The following is a 13,579-nucleotide window of genomic DNA, read 5'->3' as shown; positions in this document are numbered from 1 at the left end:
CAACCCCACTGGAACAGGCAAGTGGGGAAGTTGGAGAGTTTGCTGCAGTGAGTACACTGGGGAAGAATTCTCTTACAAAGGTTGGAAGGAAATGCAGTGAACATTTCTGCCCAATTAATGAAATGAAATCATTACATTAGACTTACCTAGAAAAATAAGTTCAAATCTAGTCACTTCAAAAATACTAAAATCTGTTTTTAAAAGATGCAAGGAAAATAAAATTAGAAGTAAATAAACTAAAATGTCAATCATGACTATGACAGGGGGATGGTGTAACAGAAAAATAATTTTTCTTTTTTCCAAATATTCTTTTTATGATTCTCTATTTTTTTATAATGGTAAAATGAAGCAAAAACTTTTTCTTTTCTTTCTCACTATAACTTGAGTCTAACAGCAAGGGTGTTGTTTACTTTAAGCTCTTTTTAAGGGGAACTAAAGCCGTCTTCTGTGATCCCACATATCTTACACTCTGAGATATTTTCAAAGATATTTCAAAATTTTGTCCTCGAAAAAGTCATCAGTTTTATTGAGAGAAGGTTGCATCACACTAAGCAATAATATGCTGTTATACTACATATAGAGCATATAGAAAAATGTTCATTTTACAAGTAAACATTATGGTACAATTGAACAAAAAACAAGTTCTGAAAGAGTAAAAAAACAACAGGGTCAAAGGTGACCAACATAATGAGCAGTTTCAATAAAGATGAATATAGAAATCATAAATAGGAAAAAAAAACTGCTATAGAGAAAATTGGCAAAGCTAAAAATTGGTTTTAAAGAAATAACATTAGTAAACTACTAACAAAACTTACCAAAGGGTAACTTTACAAGGGTAAAGATAGGGGAAGGGGGAAGCGGACTTGGCCCAGTGATTAGGGCATCTGTCTACCACATGGGAGGTCCGCAGTTCAAACCGTGGGCCTCCTTGACCCGTGTGGAGCTGGCCCATGGGCAGTGCTGATGCGCGCAAGGAGTGCCATGCCACACAGGGGTGTCCCTCGCATAGGGGAGCCCTACTCACAAGGAGTGCACCCCGTAAGGAGAGCTGCCCAGCACAAAAGAAATTTCAGCCTGCCCAGGAATGGCACCACACACGCGGAGAGCTGACGCAGCAAGATGACGTAACAAAAAAGAGACACAGATTCCCGTGCTGCTGACAACAGAAGCAAACAAAGAACACACAGCAAATGGACACAGGGAACAGACAACTGGGGCGGAGGGGGGAAGGGGAGAGAAATAAATAAAATAAATCTTAAAAAAAAAAAAAGATAGGGGAAGGGAATGGTAAACAACATCAAAAATGTAAAAAGAGACGTCAGTAGAGATGTTACTATGGACAAATTTAAAGCAATTATTTTGACAAATTACATGAAATAAATTCCTAAAATCACACTTACTAAAACTCATAGAAGATGAAAAAAGATAGTCCTAATTTCATTAAAGATGTTTAATCTATGATTTTAAAAAGCCACATAAAGAAATATCTAGGAACAAATTTCTTCAAGAGATTTCTTCCCCAAAATTAAAAAAAATAGCACAATTTTACCTAAACTCTTCCATAAAACAGAAAAAGAGGGATACTTTCCAACTTAATGTATAGTTCCAGGATGAACTCAATACAAATCCTAACAAGGGCATTATATCAAAGGGAAATTACAGGCCAATTTCTATCCTGAATATTGATAGGAAACCCTAAAGAAAATATCAAATCGAATTCAACATAGATTTATTCCAAAATTGAAGATTAATTCAGTATGTGAAAATCAATCAATATAATTCACTGCATTAAGAGAATACAAGAGAGGATTGTGGGAAGATAGCAGTATAGGAAGCTCCAGGAATCAGTCCCTTTACAAAAACAACAATTAAACTGGCAGGTACTGTCTGAAACAACCACTCTGAAACTCCAGAATCTAGGGGAATGCTGGGCAGCATCCAGAGAGGGGCAGGAGGAAGAAACTGGTAAACTGTGATCAAGACTGATCCTGATGTTCTTTTGACAAATATGGAAGGGAAGGGTTATTGGTGCAGGTTGTTGATACTGGGGGATATGTGGGAAAAGGTGCATCTGGGCCAGGCTTCTATGGACTATGAATGTGTTCATCTTGTCATTGGGTGTTAGCTCAGTGAGTGGAGACCCACACAATAAACAAGAAAATATTAAACTCCCACTTAAGGAGTCCTGCTATGTTCTCAAACAGAAGGCAAGAATTTCTTGAATCCATAAGCAATGCCTAATAAAAGAAAGCACACCAATAAGCTGAGCCCGCATTATTGAAGCATGTAACTATGATCCTCATTCTTGTAAACTGAAACTTAGTCTAACAATAACTATTGCCTACGAGTTACCTGCTGAAAATCTCCTTGTTACTCAAATGTGGCCTCTCTAAGCCAGCAGTTTTTAACCGTTTTTGTTCCATTGACCCCTTTGCCAGTTAGGTGAAAACCACAGATCCATTACTAAGTCCACACTATACTGTGTTTTATTTAATAAATATATCACACTCACATCAACACATCCCCACAAGAATAATGGTTTTTTTTTAATTTAAATTCAAACCCACAGACCCCTTATCAAGAACCCTGATCTAAACCAAATTCAGCAAACAAATACACTACCTCCCCCCAGCATGGGACATGACTCCCAGGGCTGAGTATCCCAGGCACAGAGGGATTAATACCAAGCATAAACCAGAAAAGCATGTGGAAAAAGACCTTGACCAAAAGGGGGAACCATCAAATACAAAAGAGTTTTTATGGCTAAGAGGTTTCAAAATGAGTCGGGAGGTCATTCCAGACGTTACACTTACACATGTCTCAGGCAGATCTCACTGCCAATGTGAACAAAGCTTCAAATAGGGGTGCTCCTGAGGGCTCTAGAGCCATCTGGGCACTATAGGTAAGACATACAACCCCATGAAATCAGCACCCTACAAGTGGGCCTTACCTTGGAATATACAACAAACTATTTCCCTAATATAACACAGACTCATTCATAATTTCCCTACACAATTCCTCTAACCCTTTTATTTGATCCTATAATTAGCACTACACCTGTTAAATATATGTCTCAGAGATTTAAATCTTCAGTCTCTTCATATGCCAGTTGAGCCATGAATCTCAGAAGGGTTGTGGTCCACTCCTACTCTCCAGTTTATCTAACTCACCCAAGACAACAAACAAAATGATGATGACGGAGAACTCCCATCCCAAAAATAAGAGAGCATCTACAACTGCAAGCAAAAACAATTCCTCGTATTTGCCCTATAAGATCTAAATTCCCTCTCAATAGAAAGCATCACCATCCCAAAATTGTCAAGGTTGAGGAATGAACAAACATAAGGGGGGAATGCAACCATGGACAATGTAAACTTATTAACATTGTAGTAATGGAAGAACATGGGACATTGTTATAGTGTTTGCTATCTTTACAGTAGATAAAGAGGTTCTGAGAGAAGGAGAGCGAATAATAGGTGGAAGATAGGGCATTTTTAGGGCATTGAAATTAAGTTTAACCACACTGTAAACTATAGACCTTGGCCTCAATATTTAGTCCTATATTGTAACAAATGTACCACACTATTGTAAGATGTTATTTACAGGGGAAGATGTGGGAAGGTGAGGGATGTAGGATATGTGGGACTCCCCTATACATTTCAATGGAAATTTTCTGCTATCTAAAACCTCTTTAAAAACAAAGTTTATTATATAAAAAAAACAGCTTCTGGCTTTCAAGAAAGTATTTTTCATATCACCTGCTGCACACAAACTTAAGGGATACCCCAGGGACTAAATCCCAAACTTAACACCATTAAAATATTAAAATGTACAGCATGAAACAAAAAGTATACAGCAAATAAAAAAACAGGACATGAGGACCTATCCAAGCAATAATATAAAAATCCAGAATCTATCAATGAACTGGACCAGACTTTGGACTTAATAGACAGAGACTTTAAAATAATGATCTTTAATATGCTCAAGGAGATTAAAGAAAACACAGGGAAAGAAATAATGAATTTAAGGAAAACAATGAATAACAATATGGGAATCTCTGCATAGAAGTACTGGAGTTGAAGAGACAATAACTGGAATGAAAAATTCCCTAAATCATTTCAACAGTAGAAGAAAGGGTCAGTGAACTTGAATATGAGTCAACTGAAATGATCCAGGCTGAGGAGCAGAAATATGAAAGAATGAAAAGAATAAACATAGCCTTAGATAAAATACCTGTGGGACATCATCAAGTGTCCCAATATATGCTTTATGAGAGTCTCGGAGGAGAAGAAAGACAGAAAGGGGAAGAATTAATATTCAAAGAAATAATGGCAGAAAATTTCCCAAATTAAATGAAAGACATGAATATACACATTCAAAACCTCAATGAACCCCAAAAGATAAACTTAAAGAGAACCTTGCCCAAACTCATAGCAATCAAATTGTTCAATGCTAAGAGCAAGAAGGGTTAGGGTTAGGGTTAGGGTTAGAGTTACATACAAGGGAATCCCAATACGTTTAAATGCAGATTTCTCATCAGAAAACATGGAGGCAAGAGGGCAGTGGTACACAGCTAGGTCAGAAAACAAGTTACATAAATTCAAAAATACAGAAATCATTCAATGTAGTTGATCCTACAACAATAGAATGAAGCTAGAATTAAAAACAGGAAGAAATGGGAAATGCACAATTATGTGTAAATTAAACAATGTATCTTAACCAACCTATGTGTCGAAGAAAAAATCAGAAGGGAAATTAGGAAATTCCTTGAGGCAATGAAAATGGAAACACAACATACTAAAACTTAAGGGATGCAGCAAAGACAGAGCTGAGAGGGAGATCCATAGTTCTAAATGCTTCCAATTAAAAAGAAGAAAATCACAGACCAATATTGCATGTTGAATACAGATTCAAAATTCATCAACAAAATACTAACTAACCAAATCCAAGAGCATATCAAAAGAATTATATATCATGATCAAGTAGGATTCATCTAAGGTATACAAGTGTAGTTAAACATAAGAAAATCAATAAATCAATATACCACATTAAGAGAACAATGGAAGAACACATGATGATCTCAATTAATGCAGAAAAGACATTTGTCAAAATCCAGCACCCTTCTTGACAAAAACACTTAGACAACTAGTAATAGAAGGAAACATCCTCAACAAGATAAAGGGCATCTATGAAAAACCAACAGCTAAAATCATCCTGAATGGTGAAAAACAACTGTCCCTCTAAGACAAGGAACAAGACAAAGATGTCTATTGTAACCACTGTTTTTCAACATTGTACTGGAAGTTCTAGTTAGAACAATTAGGCAAGAAAAAGACATAAAAAGCATCCACATTGGAAAGGAAGAAGCAAAACTTTCCCTGTTTGCAAATGACATGATCCTTTATACAGAAAATCCTGAAAAAATCCACAACACTACTACTGGACTTAATATATTCATCAAAGTAGCAGGGTATAAGCTCAACACCCAGAAATCAGTAGTGTTTCTATGCATAAGCAAGGAACAATCTGAAGTAGAAATCTAGAAAAAAGTTCCAATTACAGTCAAAACTAAAAGAATGAAATATCTAGGAATGAGTCTAAAAAAGGATATAAAGAACTTGTAAAATGAAAATTACAAGAAATTGCTAAAAAAATCAAAGAAGACCTCAATAAATGGAAAAACATTCTCTGTTCATGGACTGGAAGACTAAATATTGTCAAGATGTAATTACGCCCAAAGCAATTTAAAATTCAGTGCACTCTCAATAAAAATTCCAACAGCCTTCTTTACAGAAATGGAAAAGCCAATCACCAAATTTAAATGGGTGGGTAAGGGCCCCTACTAACCAAAACCATCTTGAAAAAGAACAAAATGGGAGGACTCACACTTTCCAATCTTAAACCCTAATACAAAGCCAGAGGAACCAAAACAACACAGTACTGGCCCAAACCAGATATACAGACCAATTGAATAAAATTGAGAATTCAGAAATAAACCCTCATATTTATGGTCAACCTTTTTTGATAAGGGTGCCAAGTCCACTCAATGGGGAAAGAATAGTCCCTTCAATAAATGCTGCTGGCAAAACTGGATGCCTACATTCAAAAGAATAAAGGTAGAACCCTACCTCATAACATATACAAAAATAAACTCAAAATGGATCAAAGACCTAAATCTAAGAGCCAGAACTAAAAGTCCTAGAAGTAAACATAGGGAAGCATCTTCAAGACCTTGTGTTGGCAATTGTCTCTTAGACTTTCTACCCAAAACACATGCAACAAAAGAAATAATAGATAAATTGGATCTCATCAAAATTAAAACCTTTTGGACTTCAAAGACCTTTATCATGAAAGTAAAACAAGAATCTACTCAAGGGAGAAACTATTTTGGAACCACATATCTGCTAAAGTTTTACTATCCAGGATAAGTAAAGAACTCCTGCAACTCTACAATAAAGAGACAGACAACCTATGAAAAAAATGGGCAAAAGACTTCAATAGACATTTCTCAAAAAAAGATATACAAATGACCCAAAAGCACATGAAAAGATGCTCAACATCATTAGTTATTATGGTTATACAAGTCAAAACCACAATGAGATGCCATTTCACACATGAGAATGGCTAATACTAAAAAACAAAACAAAATTACAAATGTTGGAAAGGATGCAGAGAAATAGGAACGCTCATTCATTGTTGCTGGGAAGGTAAAATGGTGAGGCCATTGTGAAAGATAGTTTGACAGTTCCTCAGAAAGTTAGTGTGGAATTACCATAGACATAGCAATTCTACTTCTAGCTATATATACCTAAGAAGATGAAAGCAGAGACTCAAATAGATATTTGCACAACCAATGTCCATGGTGGTATTATTCAAAATTGCCAAAAGGTGGAAGCAACCCAAGTGTCTATCAACTAATGAATGGATAAATAAAATGTGGTATAAGCATACAATATAATATTATTCAACCATAAACAGGAATGAATTTCTGATACATGTGACAACATGCACAAAACTCAAAGATATTGTATTGCGTGAAATAAGTCAAACACAAAAGGACAAATATTTTTTTACTTCACTGATATGAAATTATTAGAATAAGAAAACTCATAGCCAGAATCTAGAATATAGATCAACAGGGGATGGAGTTAAAGGTAGGGAAAGTGCTTAAATGGTACAAATTTTTATTTGGGTTGGCCACAAATTTTTAGTAATTAATTTTGCTGATGGCAGCACAACATTGTGAATAAAACGAACAGCATCTAATTATATATATGAATGTGATTAAAAATGGAACTTTTAGGTTGAATATATGTTATTAGAATAAAAATTTTTAAAAACATAAGGCTATACAAAACAATAAGTGAACCCTACTATAAATGATGGACTGTGGACTGTAGTTAATAGTACAATTATAAAAATATTATTTCATGAATTATAACAAAAGTACCCATTAATGCAAGGTATAATAATAGGGTACTCTATGGGAACTCTATGTTACACACAATTTTTCTATAAAAATAGAACTCTATAACAAAAAATAAAGAAGATGAGTTACTGAGGGCAGGAAGAGGGAAGAAGAGGTGTGATATGGGGGCATTTTCAGGACTTGGAGTTGGCCTGAATGACATTGCAGGGACAGATACAAGACATATATCCTACCATAACCCACTGAATGGACTGGGAAAGAGTGTAAACTACAACAAAAACTATAATCCATCCGGTATAGCAATGCTCCAAAATGTATTCATCAAATGCAATGAATATGCCACACTGATTAAAAGGTTGTTGATGTGAAAGGAGTGGGGGGTGTGGGGAGTAGGGTATATGGGATCCTCCTATAATTTTTAGTGTAACATTTTACGTGATCTATGTATCTTTTTTTTAAAGATAATAAAAAAGGGGAAAAAAGAATGAGAGAAATTATATAATCATCTTAAGAGATTCATAAAAATAATTTCACAAAATTCAAAACTGGTTAATGTTATAATTCTTGGTAACAAGGAACTTTCTTAGTCTTTTAAAGATAATCTATAGCAAACATCATACTCAATGTTAATATATAGAAAGACTTCCTGCTGAGATGGGATGTGGAACAAGAAAGCTTTCTGTCTCTATTTCTATTTCACATTTTACTGGAGGCTTTAACTAATGCAATAAAATATGAAAAAAAGAAGTACAGAATAAGAAGGGAACAACTAAAACTGCCATCATTCATTCATGTTGGATATAGAGAAAATCTAGAATAGTCTACAGATAAACTACTAGAACTAGTAAGCTAATTTAGAAAGTCCACGGAATACAAGGTCCATATAAAAAGATTGGCTGTGTTTCTATGTTCTAAAAGAAAAAAAAAAGAGGGAGGCAGAAATAAAATTTTATCTACCATTTAAAATAGCATCAAAAATAACAAATGCATACAAATACATCTAACAAAAGATAGGTAGAATTTATTATTGATAAAACTTTAAAAGGCCTTTGAAAAAAAAGGGTTATTCCATGTTCATCCATATTTTATTCTAAAAATTTGAGGGCTTTTTTTTTTTTTTTTTTTGATATTTAATGCCTAAGCTACCTAGGGGCAGGTAAAGCTAAGCAAACATTCTCTTTATAAAATAATAATATTGTGAGGTTAAAATTTGAAAAGACAAAGTTGAAACAATAGGTAGAGACAATAAGAAATATCTCAAGGGAAACCAAACTTAAAAATGCTTCACAATCATTTTACTGTCCCAGAGAATGCCCATTACTATTAAATTTTACTATATCAAAATCAATAATGCTTGTTTATCAAAAGGCACTTTAAAAAAAGTAAAAAGACAAGCCACAGTATATCAGAAAAAGGATTAGTATGAAGAATTACATAGAACTCCTGCAAATCTAGGGTGGAAGCTGAGGACTAGAATTAGGGAAAAGAATACAAATGTTATCGAAGTTATATAGTTCTTTTACTGTTATCAATTTTAAGTAGTCTTTTCACTGTGCGGGGATTGCCTTTGTGTTCATTATAAAATTAAATAATACAAAAATAAATAAATTGAACAAAAGTGGGCAATTCATACACAAGTGAGAATGGTGTGTCATGAACAAGGATTTCTATTACTTCAATTCTGGTTACCTACAGCCTGACAGTATATACATACACGTATACAAACAGGCATATATGCATGCATGCATGCATATATACATATATGAATGACTGATAGATGATATAGATATATGGATGGATAGATAGATAGACAAATAGATATGAGAAAGACAGAAAAAGGGAGACCAACTGTTTTGTTTTTCAACTATGAAAGTTCTAGGCTATCAGGAAAAAGTGTGAGCCCTGAAAGCGAATTCCAGCTAAAGAACATTTAAAGCCCTATGGAATCAGGCCTTCACATATTTTCTGGTTTTATTATTTTCATGCATTTCTGTCAGTTCAGCCAGGTTTTAAAAATTATCTTTTAATATTTAACCAGAAGGCTTTCCCTGCACAATTGTTTACCGTGTTCCCAGGAAAAGAAAAAAGGAAAAAAAAAGCTTTATTTTTTTTTCAGCTGTATTTTTATTCAAAATGAAAACAGCATTATTGAGCTCCATGAGTGAAAATATTTGTTCAAATAAATTAGATAATTTTCCTCATTGAAAAGAAAAAATATATATGACAAAATTAGTACAAGTCTTTTAAAAATAAAATAGAAGTATCTTCATTCATCCAAAAAGATAGAGTAAGCACCTTATACGTACCGGACATTATTTTCGGCATATATATTTGACTGAACAAATCAGTCAAATGTATCTGCCTTCATAGAGTTTACATTCTAACAGAAGGCAGACAAAGCATGTAAGTAAAATGGGTAATATGTCCAGTGATCTTAAGAGCTAGAGATCAAAATAAAGCAGGAGAGGCTGATCAGGCTGAGAGATGTGATTGCTGCTATAATTGGATGGTCAGGGATGTGTAAATGATAAGGAGGCATTTCAATAAAACTCTGAAAGTTGTGAGGAAGTGATGCCTGTTATATCTAAGGAAAAGATATCCAGGCAGAGAGAACAAAGTTTCTGAGTTGGATACTGTAGCAGTTTCATATTACTTATGAATTCCAAAAATAGATGTTGGATTATATCTGTAAACTGGTCTATCTGAGATTTCACTTTTACTTGATTAAACTATGATTATGGCTTTGATTGGGCCACATCAGTAGGGCATTGAATCCCCACCGCTTGGTGGGTGGGATTCACAGAAAAAAGACATGGCAACCCAGGAAGTCTTAACTCTGGCAGACATTGGCAGCCATCTTGCTCCAACCCATGGGAAAAGGCTTTGGTGAGGAAAGCAACTTATGCTTTATGGCCTGGTAACTGTAAGCTTCTACCCCAAATAAGTACCCTTTATCAAAACCAACCGATTTCTGGTATTTTGCATCAGCACCCCTTTGGCTGACTAATACAGACACATTAGGTTTGAAATGCCTATAAAAATCCAGGTAGAAATGCTGATTAAGCTGTTGAATGTGAGCTGGAGTTTAGGGTAATTAATATCAGGCTGGAGATACAAGTGTAGAGTCAACAGCATATAAATGGTATTTAAAGTCATGGAACTCAATAAGCAAGGGAATTGTAACTAGAGAAGAAATGCAAAAATCAAGACTCAGACCTCCTATAAACATTGGAGCCCAAGACTCCATTTATGGTCTGAGTGGCAGTTAAATATTTTTGAGGTTTAAGAGTGTTATGGTTGGAGGGAGGTGTGCTTCAAAGTGAAATTTTGGAAGTATTGTAATTATTCGTAAAGACAAGTTCTCTAAGACATAAGTATCAGAAAATATCTGTGGTATGATGGAGAGCAAATCATTGAAGAAGAAAAGCTCAAAGAGTTGATAAACTACTGAATTGCAGAGCATATTTATTTGGATATCAAAATAGCCAAGAATTATAGCAGGGCTAGTGTTAGAGAGAGTGACAAGGAACCAGGGACTAAACTCTTCAAGGAATGAGAGGAAGGTTATAAATCAATAGATTAAACAAGAAAGAGAGGTAATGGAGTATATAATTTGATGAAATGAAATTCAAAGGTAGGAATTTTTAGGGAAGAGAAAGGGAGACTGGTCTGGAAACAATAAGGAACAAGGACACAAATCCCTCAGGTGGGAAACCTAAGAGAGAAAAGTGGTATCATTTGACAGGAGAACAGAGGAATAAATACCCTCAGGATTCAGGGGCAGGGCATAGATTTCAGTTAGACCAAGAAGGTAAAGGAAACCTTTACAATATTTTAAGGATTTAGAGTTTTAACTGGTTATTGGCTATGAGTTATGAGAGCATAGCAAATAGGTTTCAGGTGGAGGAGGATGAAAAATGAGGTCAAAAAAGACATACAGAATTATGTAGGGTGGGATTTTGGTGATAAGAGGTGATCTGGAAATTCTAGTGTCTTGGAGACCCAGGTAGAGAGATTTAAAGAACATAGTTCATGAGGTTCATCTTTAATGTCTCAAGGCAGAGGGTGGTGGCAAGGCTGTGACCACGGGCAAGTAGGGAAAGTTAAGGAATCTTGTCAAGAGAAGAATCTGCGAGACCGCTCTTCTTTCCTGCCAAAGGCAATGTGGAGATGAGAAGCAACCATACAGAAAAAAAGATTTTTCTAATCTTTCATCTCTTTGAGGGCAGTTTCATTCTTTCTTTGAGGATTACAGATGGAAAAACTAAAGGCCAGAGCATTGAAGGGATTTGCACAAGACCATACAGGGAGTTGGTTTTGATGTAGAGCAATGTAGCCTTCTCTGACACAACCTCCTCCTTCCAAGAACTTCCTTTTGAAAACATCTACCAGTGTGTTTTTTCTAAATAAAAGAGTATCTATCATGGGCCTATTCCCTTAAAATCATGAAGACAGGGAGGAAGTTCTGAAATTACACAGTGAAAGTGTATTTGAGAAATACCAATGTAGTAGTTTGATATTGTTTATGAATTCCAAAAATAGATATTGGATTATGTTTGTAAACTAGTCTGTTCCTCTGGGCATATTGGATTATACTGGAAGCGTCTGACCTGGAAATCCAGCCTCCTTGCCTGGCCTTGCTCTCACGGCCTGCCTGTTCTTGGTCCTGCTCATGGCGCAGAACACCTTCCACTATGGCCATCTCAGCAAGTTCCCACTTGATCAAAGGCATCAAGCAGCTTTATATGGCTCTGTCTCAGGGCAAGAAAGTCCAAGACATGTATATCTGGATCGATGGCACTGGAGAAGGACTGTGCTGCAAGATATGCATCCTGGACAGTGAGCCCAAGTTATAGAAGAGCTGCCCAAATGGAATTTTTATGGCTCTAGTACTTTTCAGTCTGAAGGTTCCAACAGTGACAAGTATCTCAGCCCTATTGCCATGTTTTGGGACTCTTTCCACAAGGACCCAGCAGGTTGGTGTTCTATGAAGTGTTCAAGTACAACTGAAAGCCTACAGACCAATTTGAGGTACACCTGCAAACAGATAACGGACAGGGTGAGCAACCAGCATCCCTGGTCTGCTGGTCTGGAATGGAGTGGGAATATATCCTTATGGGAACAGATGGGCACCCCTTCAGTTGGCGTTCCAATGGCTTCCCTGGGCCCCAAGGTCCCTATTACTGTAGCGTGGGAGCAGACAGAGCCTACACCAGAGACATTGTGGAGGCACACTACCAGGCCTGCTTGTACGTGAGCATCAAGATTGGAGGAACAAATGTTGAGGTCATGCCTGCTCAGTGGGGGAATTCCAGATAGGGCCCTGTGAAGGAATTGACATGGGAGACCATCTCTGGGTGGCCTGTTTCATCTTGCATTGTGTATGCAAGGACATTGGTGTGATAGCAACCTTTGATCCTAAGCTCATTCTGTGGAACTGGAATGGTACAGGCTACCATACCAACTTCAGCACCAAGGCCATGTGAGAAAAGAATGGTCTGAAGTACATTGAGGAGTCCATCAAGAAACTAAGTAAGTGTCTACAATCCCAAGTGGGGGCTGGACAATGCCTGGCACCTAGCCGAAACCTCAAACATCAATGATTTTTCTGCTGGCGTGGCCAACAGTAGCACCATTATCTGCATTCCCTGGACTGTTGGCCAAGAGAAGAAGGGTTATCTTAAAGACCGCTGCCCATCTGCCAACTGTGACCCCTTTGCAGTGACAGAATCCCCCATTCGCACGTGTCTTCTCAACGACACTGGCAATGAGCCCTTCCAGTATGAAAACTAAGTGGACTAGACCTTCAGCCATCAAACTCCTCCCAGTTCTTCATCCCTCGCCCACTTTCCCTCTCTTCCAATTGTCCTACTAGCTGTAACTCAAAGGGCAGAATATTATTCCTCAGGTCCAGTTAATAACTCTTGCTTTTTCGGGTCAGGGTTGAGGGGTCAAATTCTTAATCTCTGTACACCCATCCCACCCCACCCCTTTTTTCCTCTCATTGAAGCTTTAGAAGACTGAGTCAATAGCACATTAGTGGGGAGGGGGGTGAGGAGACCTAACCACTGCTTGCATTTAATCAGGTGTGTTTGTCCAGTGGGCACAGCTGTCTGGACAGAGAGCATCTGAGTTTGTGAAGGGAGAGCA

General features: G+C 36.6%; 1 protein-coding gene and 1 pseudogene across 1 annotated transcript in view; one reads left to right on the top strand and one right to left on the bottom strand.

The window, feature by feature from the left end:
• The window catches only part of IQCM (IQ motif containing M), a 470,255-nt gene that overhangs the window by 386,121 nt on the left and 70,555 nt on the right, over positions 1-13,579 (bottom strand). The window lies entirely within an intron of this gene.
• Positions 12,124-13,222, top strand: LOC101442354 (glutamine synthetase pseudogene; annotated as a pseudogene).

Source organism: Dasypus novemcinctus, chromosome 1, assembly GCF_030445035.2.
Source record: "Dasypus novemcinctus isolate mDasNov1 chromosome 1, mDasNov1.1.hap2, whole genome shotgun sequence".
Taxonomy (NCBI): domain Eukaryota; kingdom Metazoa; phylum Chordata; class Mammalia; order Cingulata; family Dasypodidae; genus Dasypus; species Dasypus novemcinctus.
The sequence above is the reverse complement of the archived record's forward strand: the minus strand, read 5'-3'. Positions and strand labels throughout refer to the sequence as shown.